The 12002-nt window shown below is 35.4% G+C and overlaps 1 protein-coding gene across 1 annotated transcript in view; it reads left to right on the top strand.

Annotated features, from left to right (window-relative positions):
* Positions 1-12002, top strand: part of Iqgap2 (IQ motif containing GTPase activating protein 2) — a 289643-nt gene that overhangs the window by 148984 nt on the left and 128657 nt on the right. The window lies entirely within an intron of this gene.

The following is a 12002-nucleotide window of genomic DNA, read 5'->3' as shown; positions in this document are numbered from 1 at the left end:
TCATTATGATTCTTCTTTGATTCTTCTTAAAATTATCAGTGTGATTCAATTTTTACCATCTATTAAGAAAATCCAGTATAAGGACAGTTTTTGGTTTTCTTTTTTCTTTCTTTCTATTTAATAGAACTTGTACTGTAAGGATAAGAAAGAAACACAGAAGTTGCCCTTAATTAGATAAATCAAGACACATTCATTGTTTTATAGCAGTTTTTTATAATGTATGAAAATGTTGAAATTCTATTGTTTCAAAAATGATTTTTATCCTGTTGGCTTGGAAGGAACTGTGATTTCTTTTTTAATAAGATGCTAACTAAAAATGATTCTAAAAAATCCAGCTTGTAGCTATTGTCTTGTGTGAACACAGGTAATGGTTGGAAGACTTCATGTTTAATGAAATTTTAAATTCCTTTTACAACATCTGCCTTGTGTTTATATCACTAGAAGTCATTTTCCTGGCAAGATATTCTGCCTAGGGGTTTATGTTAACTTCTTCCTGGCTCTTTTCCTCTCCAAAGGAAAAGGTTTCTATAATAATTCATTGCAATGCTGGTCTTCTAGAGAAAAATTTTGATTATGTCATATAATTTGACTTTCCCCCGAGTCATTACTTATGAGACTTCTTTGGAAGATGATAGTTGGTAGAAATATAGACCAAATGAAGGTGACTTTGCTATGATTTTTAAAATTCTAATATCTTTAAATAATGTGGGAAGAATCATTCTTGCCTTACTCCTCCTATGGGGCTAAAGTATTATATGTCAACAGGTTTTCACAAAGCTTGTTGGGTACTTGTCTTGAAAGATATTTTCAACTGTGTTGCTTATATTCCTTATCAAACACTTTTCAGAGTTTAGAATGATCATTTAACACTGTATGTAGCACCGTTTTTGTGACTTGCTAAGCCAGCCACCTTGAATTAATGGCATTATCATATCTATGCTTCATGGTGCTAATCTCCAAATCTGTAGCATTCTTGTGGGGTGTCTCATGGAAGTGTATGTTCATTTTCTAAAGTAGACACTGGGGATGTTCATATTCAGCACTTATAAAGAAATGGTGTGCTAAGTTCCTTTCTGGTGGTATCACTGTTCTAAAGTTCTATAAAATGGCACCAAGGCTTACAGATGTATGTTTGCTATAGTTTTATCAATGACTTGAACAACTTGGTAAACAAAGAATGAGCAACTTCTTACGTACTATTGCCAATTGCATGCAAATGTTGATGTAATGTTTTCTGGAAACTTATTCTCCGTTACTCATCTTGGAGGGTTCCATTATTTTTTGTCAGTCTTGGAGGGGATTCCTTTTGGGTCCTGTCACTTGTTAGATCTGATCTTAAGTAGGAACTCTCTTTGAAAGCAACATTAATTTAGTAAATAACATTCCCTGGGAGAATATCCTTTACTTTTTCTCTGTACTCTGTGGCTACCTCTCACTATGGAACTGAGAAATCAAAAGTGTTTCTAAAGATATTTTTGTCAAAACTTTTCCCTGCCACGGTTTAGAATGCATACAATCACTCACTTGAGGCTTGTTTTCGGCTGTATTGGACAAGACACATTTGGAAACAGGGTAGCATGATCCTTGAATTAAGTATGGCAAATTTGCCCTTGCAGCACAGTTAGAAATGATGCTAAAAATGAGCAAACATGTACAGAGTTATCATTACCTGGCAGAGAATTAGGCAAGTTGGAAATTCTGATTATAGCTCAAGAGCTAGGAGAAAAATTGCTCCAGGTAGTTAAGCTTGCTAGGCCCTGCTCTCCTCCTGCCCCAGCCTGTGGGCCTGACTTAATCTACAGAGTTAGCTCCTGGCTCTGACCAAACTTGTCTCCTGTTCCCTGTCATCTTGATTTGGGCTTTACAACCCATAATCCCCTGGGTTTCTTGCCCTGACTTCCTGTCTGTGTCTGTTTTCCCTTTTCCTGCCCACCCCTCACCTCTTCCATCTTATTTCTGACCCCAGACTCTTTGCCTATATCATTCATTGAACCCTTTGTCAGTCTAGCTTGGTGTTCTCAAGCTGGACTCCAGAGAATGTCACAACAGCAGCCCCAGGGCAAATTCTCAAGCTCTGGCCCACATAGAGTGACTTACCTTCATGGTGGGTGGCCTTATACTTTTCCCCAGGAAATGTTTATCTTTTTCTTATTTTTTTTAAAGTAACATATGCTCATTGTGAAAAAATTGGAAAATTTGGAATGTCAAAAGAAAAAGTTACAACACCCACTATCTCAATACCAAGTGAAAACCACGGATACTATTTTGGTGATTGGACTTAAAATCTGTATATGGCATGTTTTCCTTTTGTGGCTTCTTTTGGAATGTTTCTAAAGTCTGTGTATGAAAAGGAGCCAGTTCAAGAAATGAGAGTCTTGCTAACTAGTTACTACACTTTTTTTTTTTTTTTTTTTTTTTTTGGTGAGTGTCTGGAAGCCTTCCAAACATGGAGGGGGAAAAACATTTGTGTGTAGTGTTGTTTAATACTCAATTTATTATTAAAGACTTAAGTGGTTCACTTTTTAAACTTTAGTTATAAAATTGGATATAAATAATTTACATAATTATGTGATGTTTAAAAACAATCGATGTAATTTTTTTTAATACTTCAAGTACCTTAAAGAACAGATGACATGCCCAGATACATTTTATATACTTACCACACTGGAACCTATTCAGAAAGATCCACACCTCAAGTTTCTCTCATTTGGACATTTCCTAGAGTTGTTTGTTATTTTGCTACTTAACCAGAGATAACATGATATTAGCACCACCAGAAACACAAGGATACCCCTTCAAACTTGCTGTGATTACAGACTTGGTTTCAACTGAACCTATCAGTGTTGCTGAGAACATGGAACCTAGGTTCTTCTCCCGAGGTGAGTCAGACCTTGGCCACCAGTATTATCCTGAGCTTAAGTCAGTCAGATTTTTTTTTATTTGTAAGTACATGACTTTCAGGTTAGATTCTTATTTACAATCTGGTGCCCCCACCCCCATTGCCCTGCAATGATTTACTTCCTGTCTCGCTTGGCCAATTTTATACAATCCATTGTCCTGTCATAATGATGTATTGGCTTGACCTGTGAACATTATTAAAAGCTTATGTATGCCTTTTTCATTTTTTATTGAGATTAGTTGGACTGTCTAGAGGTTTGCATCTCCTGGGAGACAAAGGATTGACTCTACCCAATGCTCTTTAGGCCATTTGGCTGATTTATCATTTAGGATCGTGTTTATGGGTCCTCTCTGCTTCATTATTGACTGTGAACATTAGTGCCAGACTCTCTCTCTCCACCTGACTATTTTTGTCACCACCTATACTCTACAGTCCTTCCTTATCTTGGAATACTTCTTTTGTTTTTTTGGAACTGTTTGGCTTACTCAGAGTTCTTGATCTTTATTCTTTCCTATTATATATATATGAAACAAGTATGTATCTGTATTCCATAAATAGATGTAAAATCAACAAGTAGGTTTTAATAATACTCCCCTTTTAGAAATCAAAACAAATAATTATGCATGGGCTGTTCTCTTTTTTGTGTAACAACTTCCTTTCTGTACTCTGCATATTATTCTGTGGATTATTGCTTTGAACTTCTGGCTTTCCACAGACTTAAGCAACATCATTGTCTTCTTTTTTGATGGACCAAATTGCTTCAGTTCAGTCAGGGAGACCTCTTTCTGGCAGCTCCCTGGAGCACTGCCCCTGGTGTTCCTTGAAATATACTTGCCTATGTTTTCAACCAGATTTCCATATACTATTTCTGGTTCTTCTTGCTTTAAGAAACAGAATCATCTACTCTCCAAGGAATCCCTTTAAAGTCATGTGTTCATATTGGTATTTCTAGCTTAACATAATTAGGGAGCTGGATTCTGTTTTTCTTAACTATGAAATCTATTTGCCTATTAAGATTTTGCTACACTGACAACCACAAACTAAAAATTTGTCTGCCTCCTCTCTGTGTAAGGATAACTGTTCCAGATTCTGTAGCTGTGTTCAGCAGTCTGGTTTTTAAGTGCATTGATGATACTGAGATGGCACACATTCAGGGCTTGCATTGTGATGAAAACAGCTGTGGCAGACCTACTTCTGGTTGACCAGCTGTTCCAAATACCCTGACTGCTTTCTTTGTGGAAGAGGGCTCCTCTCCCCAGTGATCCTGCACAGTCAGGTGGCTGTGTGGTCCACTAGGTTGGCTTTGAAGATATTCCTCAGGAATTTGTCACTTACTGGGATACAAGGAAACCAGCTATGGCCCCCTTCTCCCTCCCAGGACAAATGTATATTACCCTCTTTAAAAATAAACCCTGCTTTATATGCTTGCTTTGGTGTACATCTCTAATGTTATACTTCAACATGTGTGGAAGCAGGTTATTGTTACCAATAGCTGGCGGTATCACTCTCCCCAGCAATCGTATACAGTCAGGTGGCTGTGTGGTCTACCAGGTTGCCTTTGAATCTGTTCCTCAGTAATTAATGCATAACTTTCCTAGTCTCAACACTCCATTCTCCCAGAACCCTTTTTCTCTCTAAGAAACCAGTTGAACTGTTTCCTCCCTAAAATATCAAATTGATTGTATCTCTTACAACACATATATTTGCATTTCTGAACAAGGTGTCTAGAGACAAAGTCCTAGTCTAAAGTGTATAAAAAATAGGAATCTTAATCTTAATAGGGAAAAAAATCTACCGAATATAAAAAATACTAACCACATGTAGCTCTTCAACTCTGAACTTATTAAGTACCTCTTATTAGAAAATTGTATTTATCCTATATTTCCAGGACAGACTAATCCTGTGTTCTCAGGAGGCTTATCTGGAGATGGCAGTATTGAGAATGAAAGTGAGGCTTTTTTTTTTTAAATTGTAGATGGACACAATATCTTTATTTGTTTATTTTTTTATGTGATGCTTAGGATTGAACCCAGGACCTCACACCTGCAAGGCAAGCACTCTACCACTGAGCTACAGCCCCAGCCCCAAGGCAGGCATCTTTTAAGTCACTCCTTGCTCAAAATCCTCCCCATGTCCCAGATGGAGCATCCTCTCTCTTGCTCTTCCCATCCAAATTAATACTGTGACTAACCTTTCTGTCTTACTAATTTCCAAGTTCTTTCAAGCAGAAAACTTTTCTGTTTCCTAACATAGCACATACACCTTTGATTGCAACTTGAAATCTCCAAAATTTATGTTTTTCACTTTTCAGAATTTAACTGAATTAATTTCCTATGATAAGGCTGCCTCAGGATTTCTTTTGTATCGGATTAAAAATTAGGTGTAGAACACTAGATTTTGACATGATACTGGCAGTTGCATAATGTGATTAAAATGGAAAAAAATAATCTGGTACAATAGATAAAACCATTTCAAACCTGGAGTCAGTGAGGGAAAATAGTAAAAGATTCTATGTGTTGAAAGAGGAAACTACTGTGGTAAGTTGTCAGTTAAGTGTCTACAAAGGACAATTTACTTAATAGAGTATAGTAGTGACAATAAAAAAAAAGGTGCCATTGATGGAGCTTTTAACCATATTTCTCCATGGCTTGAAGTACTTCACAAGTGTAATCTAATTTAATCTTCACAGCACCATATATACTCTTGTCACCACCTATACTTGTGGTAGGTACTATTATTAGTTTCATTTGTAACCAAGGCAGTAGTAGCCGGAAGGTTGCCTAAGGTCACATGATTAGTAAATGATGGACTTGAGATTCAAAATCAGGTGTATGATAACTGAACGTGTGCTAGTACCCATTCAGCTGGCCATCGACTTCAGAGAGAGCCAGACATTTCCTCATTATTAAGAAAACTAATAGAACAGTGGCATCAGACTTGAACATACCTGTTTAGAGAACTATCACCTTTTTGGAGAGAAGTAATAGTTTTAAGAGGTTATCCCCTTAATTACCTGAAAAATACCAAAGGCTGATGTCTATGTTTTCAGTTTCCGATTCTTTCTCCCAGCTATTTTTACATTTAAAGTGAAAATTGTAAATGTTTGAAATAATTTCTAAAAATAAAAAAGTTATAGCCAAAACACTTAAAATGCAGAATCATAGAGCTTGAAAACTGTAAGAACCTTGGGAAGTTGTTTTTTTTTTTTTGTCCAGATCATAGTTGCTAGTTGCGTATCCAGATATTGCCAGTTTGGGGGCTGGGGCCAGGGCTTCTGATTGTAGTCCTGTGGTCTCTCTGGTGTGCCATGAGGCTTTGATTTACAAACATTCATCCCACATGTTATGGCCCAAAATGAGCTGCACATGATGTGATCCAGAAGAGCTGAAATAAACCCAAATCCTGCCTTTTAAGTTTGCATTTCATTACTGTAGGAACTTTAAATGCATATATTTAAAGTAATAGAAAAAACTCTAATCATAATTTTTCTTTTTAAAATTTTTTTAAAATTTTTTAATTGTAGATGGACACAATACCCTATTTTTTATTTTTACATGGTTCCAGGGATTGAACCCAGTGCCTCAAGTGCTAGGCAAGCACCGTACCACTGAGCCACAACCTTGGCCCTAATCATAATTTTTCTATCTTTGCTTTATTACTTTCCAGACTTTCACTAATATCTTTTGTACAGATAGGAGTACCTGGGCCAGTGAGGCTTTAGCTACTTCAAGACAGCCGCTCTGTTGCCAGCCTGTTTCTGTGATAAGAGGCTCCCTAGTTCACACCAAGTGCTTTCTTATATACAGAAAGTATTGGTAACATTAATTCCACGGCTCCTGCCTTTTATATTGGCTGTTAGGCACTAAGAGGTACTTAATAAGTTCAGAGTTGAAGAGCTACATGTGGTTGGTATTTTTTTATATTCGGTAGATTTTTTCCCCTAAGATTAAGACCCTATTTCCTATACACTTCAGGTAATAAATGACCTCATTTCAATTTAAGTGCTTAAGAAGGAGCAGTTTGCTGTTGCCAATTTTTTTTTTTGGTCCTGGGAATACAGGATAAATACAATTTATACAATTTTCTAATAAACATTTACCCCTTTGAATGATCTGCTTGGAAGTACCTATATACAACCTTCACTATAAAACTCCTGCACTGTGAAAAGTGATCTCTTTAAAGCTAACAGTTTAAATTTCAACATCAGCAATAATAAATGTTGAAAAACAAAGTCAAATAGAAAATATACACCTAAAACTTTTGGGCAAATGAGTTTTTTTTTTTTCCAAATCGATACTAGTTTAAGAAAATCTTTGATTTAAATTTAGAAGCAGACTCTTCCATCCAAAAAGCTAACTTTCCAGCACCACCTTGTGGTGACTTTTAGTTGGATTAAGTTGTTTGCTTATTGTGAAATGAATATAATGTTACAGTGTACAATGGAGAAGTAGAAAGTATAATTGGAAAGAGGTACCTAATTATTACCAAAAGGGAAAATGAACACTTTTGTTAAGTATTTCTTTATTTCATATTGCCAACAAACCTATGTTTTTTGTTTTTGTTTGGAGACAGGGTCACTGTATGTTAACCAAAATGACCTCAAACTTTGGTCTCAAGTGATCCTCTTACCTCAGCCTACAGAGTAGCTGAGATTACAAACATGTGCCACCCCACCCGGCTAATCCTGTTTCATGGCAGCCCAAACACCTTTATTTTAGGGTTAGTATAGTAGAGAAAAATATTTTTTATATGAGTCGTTCTATAAATACTAATTAAGTGAATGAATGAATAGGACATAATGTGAACAAAGTTATATCAAGATGATTAGCTCCTATTTTACACAATCTGTTGCAGAAAATAAGCTTCCAAACTCATTTTCTGAAGTCAGTTAATAACCTTCATACTAAAACAGAGCAAGTAAATTATCATCAAAGAAAATGACAGACTGATTTCATGGTGAACATACATTCAAAAATCAGAGATGGAATAGTAGATAATTAAACTAATAATATTTTTCTTTTTATTTTAATTTGTTATTACAGTACATTACAATTCATATTATACATATGAAACACAATTTTTCATATCTCTGGTTGTATATAAAGTATATTCACTCAATTCGTGTCTTCACACATGTATTTAGGGAAATGATATCCATCTCATTCCATCATCTTTTTTACCCCTATGCCCCCTGCCTTCCCCTCCCACCCCCTTGCCCTATCTAGAATTCCTCTAATCTTCCCATGCTCCCCTCCCAACCCCACTATGAATCAGCCTCCTTATATCAGAGAAAACATTTGGCATTTGTTTTTTTGAGATTGACTAACTTCACTTAGCATTATATTCTCCAACTGCATCCATTTACTTGCAAATGCCAAGATTTTATTCTCTTTTATTGAAGGGTACGTAGGTTGGTTCCACAGTTTAGCTATTTAAATTGTGCTTCTATAAGCATTGATGTGGCTGTGCCCCTGTAGTATGCTGTTTTTAAGTCTTTTGGATATACACCGAGGAGAGGGATAGCTGGGTCAAATGGTGGTTCCATTCCCAGTTTTCCAAGGAATCTCCATACTGCTTTCTATATTGGCTGCACCAATTTGCAGTCCCACCAGCAATGTATGAGTATGCCTTTTCCCCCACATCCTCGCCAACACTTATTGTTGTTTATGTTCTTAATAGCTGCCGTTCTGACTGGAGTGAGATGAAATCTTGAGTAGTTTTGATTTGCATTTCTCTAATTGCTAGAGATGTTGAACATTTTTTCATATATTTGTTGATTGATTGCATATCATCTTCTGAGAGGTGTATGTTCAGTTCCTTGGCTCATTTATTGATTAGGTTATTTGATTTTTGATGTTTAGCTTTTTGAGTTCTTTATATATCCTAAAGATCAGTGCTCTATCTGATGTGTGAGTGGTAAGGATTTGCTCCCAAGATGTAGGCTCTCAATTCACCACCTCATTGATTATTTCTTTTTCTGAGAAAAGGCTTTTTAGTTTGAATCCATCCTATGTATTGATTCTTGATTTTAATTCTTGTGCTATAGGAGTCTTATTAAGGAAGTTGGGCCTAATCTAACATGATGGAGATTGGGGCCTACTTTTTCTTTAATAGGCACAGGGTCTCTGGTTTAATTCCTAAATCTTTGATCCAAGTTTTGTGCATGGTGAGAGATAGAGGTTTAATTTCATTTTGTTGCATATGGATTTCCAGTTTTCCCAGTACCAATAGTTGAAGAGGTTGTCTTTTCTCCAATGTATGTTTTTGGCACTTTTTTCTAATATAAGATAACTGAAATTATGTGGGTTAGTCTCTGTGTCCTTTACTCTGTACTATTGGTCTATAGGTCTATTTTGGTGCCAATATCATGCTGTTTTTATTACTATTGCTCTGCAGTATAGTTTAAGGTCTGGTATACTGATGCCACCTGCTTTATTCTTCTTGCTAAGGTTGCTTTGGCTATTCTGGGTCTCTTATTTTTTTCAGATAAATTTCATGAACCACTTTTTCTATTTTTATGAGGAATGCCATTGGGATTTTGAATGGGAATGCATTTAATCTGTACAGTGCCTTTGGTAGTATGGTTATTTTGTCAATATTAATTCTGCCTATCCAAGAACAAGGTAGATCTTTTCATCTTCTAAGGTCTTCTTTAATTTCTTTCTTTATCATTCTGTAGTTTTTGTTTTAGAGGTGTTTTACCTCTTTCATTAGGTTGAATTCCAATGTATTTTAATTTATTTTTTTTTTTGAGGCTATTGTAAATGGGGTAGTTTTCCTCATTTCCCTTTCAGTGGATTTGTCACTGATATACAGAAATGCCTTTGATTTATGAGTGTTGATTTTATATTCTGCTACTTTGCTGAATTCATTTACTAGTTCCAGAAGTTTTCTGGTGGAATGTTTTGGGTCTTCTAGGTATAGAATCATGTCATCTGCAAATTAGTGATAATTTGAGTTCTTCTTTTTCTATCCATATCCCCTTAATTTCTTTCATCTATCTAATTGCTCTGGCTAGTGTTTCAAGAACTATGTTAAATAGAAGTGGTAAAAGAAGGCATCTCTATCTTGTTGCAGTTTTTAGAGGGAATGCTTTCATTTTTTTCTCCATTTAGAATAATGTTGGCCTGAGGCTTAGCATAGATAGCTCTTATGATGTTGAGATATGTTTCTGTCATTCCTAGTTTTTTAGTGTATGGGTGCTATATTTTGTTGAATTTTTTTTCTGAATCAATTTAGATGATCATATGATTCTTATCTCTAAGTCTATTCATGTGATGAATTATGATTATTGTTTCCATATGTTGAACCAACGTTGCATCCCTGGGATGATCATGGTGCACCATCTTTTTGATATGTTTTTGTATTTGATTCTCCAGAATTTTACTGAGAATTTTTGCATCTATTTTCATTAGCAATATTGGTCTTAAATTTTCTTTCTTTGCCTGGTTTTGAAATCAGGGTGATATTGGCTTCATAGAATGAGTTTGGAAGTGCTCCCTCTTTTTCTCTTTTGCAAAATAATTTGTAGAGCATAGGTTCTTCTTTTCAGGTCTTGTAGAACTCGGCTATGTATTCATCTGGTCCTGGGCTTTTCTTGGTTGGTAGGCTTTTGATGGTGTCTTCTATTTCCTTGCTTGAAATTGATCTGTGTAATCATGTATATCATCCTGATTCAATTTGGGCAACTCATATGCCTCTAGAAATTTGTTGATGCCTTCAATATTCTCTATTTTATTAGAGTCCAAATTTTCAAAATAATTTCTAATTATCTTGTGTATTTCTGTAGCATCTGTTGAGATATTTCCTTTTTCATCATGTATGTTAGTGATTTGAGTTTTTATTCTCCTTCTCTTTCTTAGCATGGCTAAAGGTTTGTCAGTTTTACATATATTTTTTAAAAGAACCAACTTTTTGTTTTGTCAATTTTTTCAATTGTTTCTTTTGTTTCAATTTCATTGATTTTAGCTCTGATTTTAATTATTTTCTGTCTTCTACTGCTTTTGGATTTGATTTGTTCTTCTGTTTTCTAGGGCTTTGAGATGTAGTGTTAGGTCATTTATTTGTTGACTGTTTTATCTTATAAGGAATGAATTCCATGCAATGTACTTTCCTTCACAGTGTCCCAGAGATTTCAATATGCTGTATTAGTATTCTCATTTACCTCTAAGAATTTTTTTATCTCCTCCTTGATGTCTTTTGCAACCCATTGTTTATTTAGTAGCATATTATTTAGTCTCCAGGTGTTAGACTAGTTTTTTAGTTTTTTATTTTATCATTAATTTCTAATTTCATTCCATTGTGATCTGATTGAATGCAGGGTAGTATCTCTACTTTTTGTATTTCTTAAGAGTTGCTTCGTGACATAATATGTGGTCTATTTAGAGAAGGACCCATGTGCTGCTGGGAAGAAAGTGTATTTGAGAAAAAAGAAAGTGTATTTGAGAGAGAAGAAAGTGTATTTGAGAGAGAGAGAATTTTTTTAATATTTATTTTTTAGTTCTTGGCAGACACAACATCTTTGTTTGTATGTGGTGCTGAGGATTGAACCCGGACCGCACGCATGCCAGGCGAGCGTGCTACTGCTTGAGCCACATCCCCAGCCCTGTATTTGGTTGTTGAAGGATGAAATATTTTATATATGTCAATTAAGTCTAAGTTATTGATTGTATTATTGAGTTCTTTAGTTTCTTTGTTCAGCTTATGTTTGGAACATCTATCCAGTGATGAAAGAGGTGTGTTAAAGTCACCCAGAATTATTGTGTTGTGGTCAATTTGACTCTTGAACTTGAGAAGAGTTTGTTTGATGAACATAGATGCTCCATTGTTTGGGACATATATATTTATAATTGTTATGTCTTGTTGGTGTATGGTTCCCTTGAGCAGTATGAAATGTCCTTCTTTGTCCCTTTTGATTAACTTTAGCTTAAAGTCTACTTTATTTGATACAAAGGATGGAAACCCCTGCTTGCTTCCACAGTCCATGTGAATGGTATGATTTTTCCCAATCTTTCACTTTCAGTCTATGTATGTCTTTTCCTATGAGACGAGTCTCTCAGAGGCAGCATATTGTTGGCTCTTTTTTTTTTTTTTTAAATCCAGT

The sequence above is a fragment of the Ictidomys tridecemlineatus genome, chromosome 1 (genome assembly GCF_052094955.1).
Source record: "Ictidomys tridecemlineatus isolate mIctTri1 chromosome 1, mIctTri1.hap1, whole genome shotgun sequence".
NCBI classification, from domain to species: domain Eukaryota; kingdom Metazoa; phylum Chordata; class Mammalia; order Rodentia; family Sciuridae; genus Ictidomys; species Ictidomys tridecemlineatus.
Note: the sequence above shows the minus strand (reverse complement) of the source record. Positions and strands in the feature narration are given on the sequence as shown.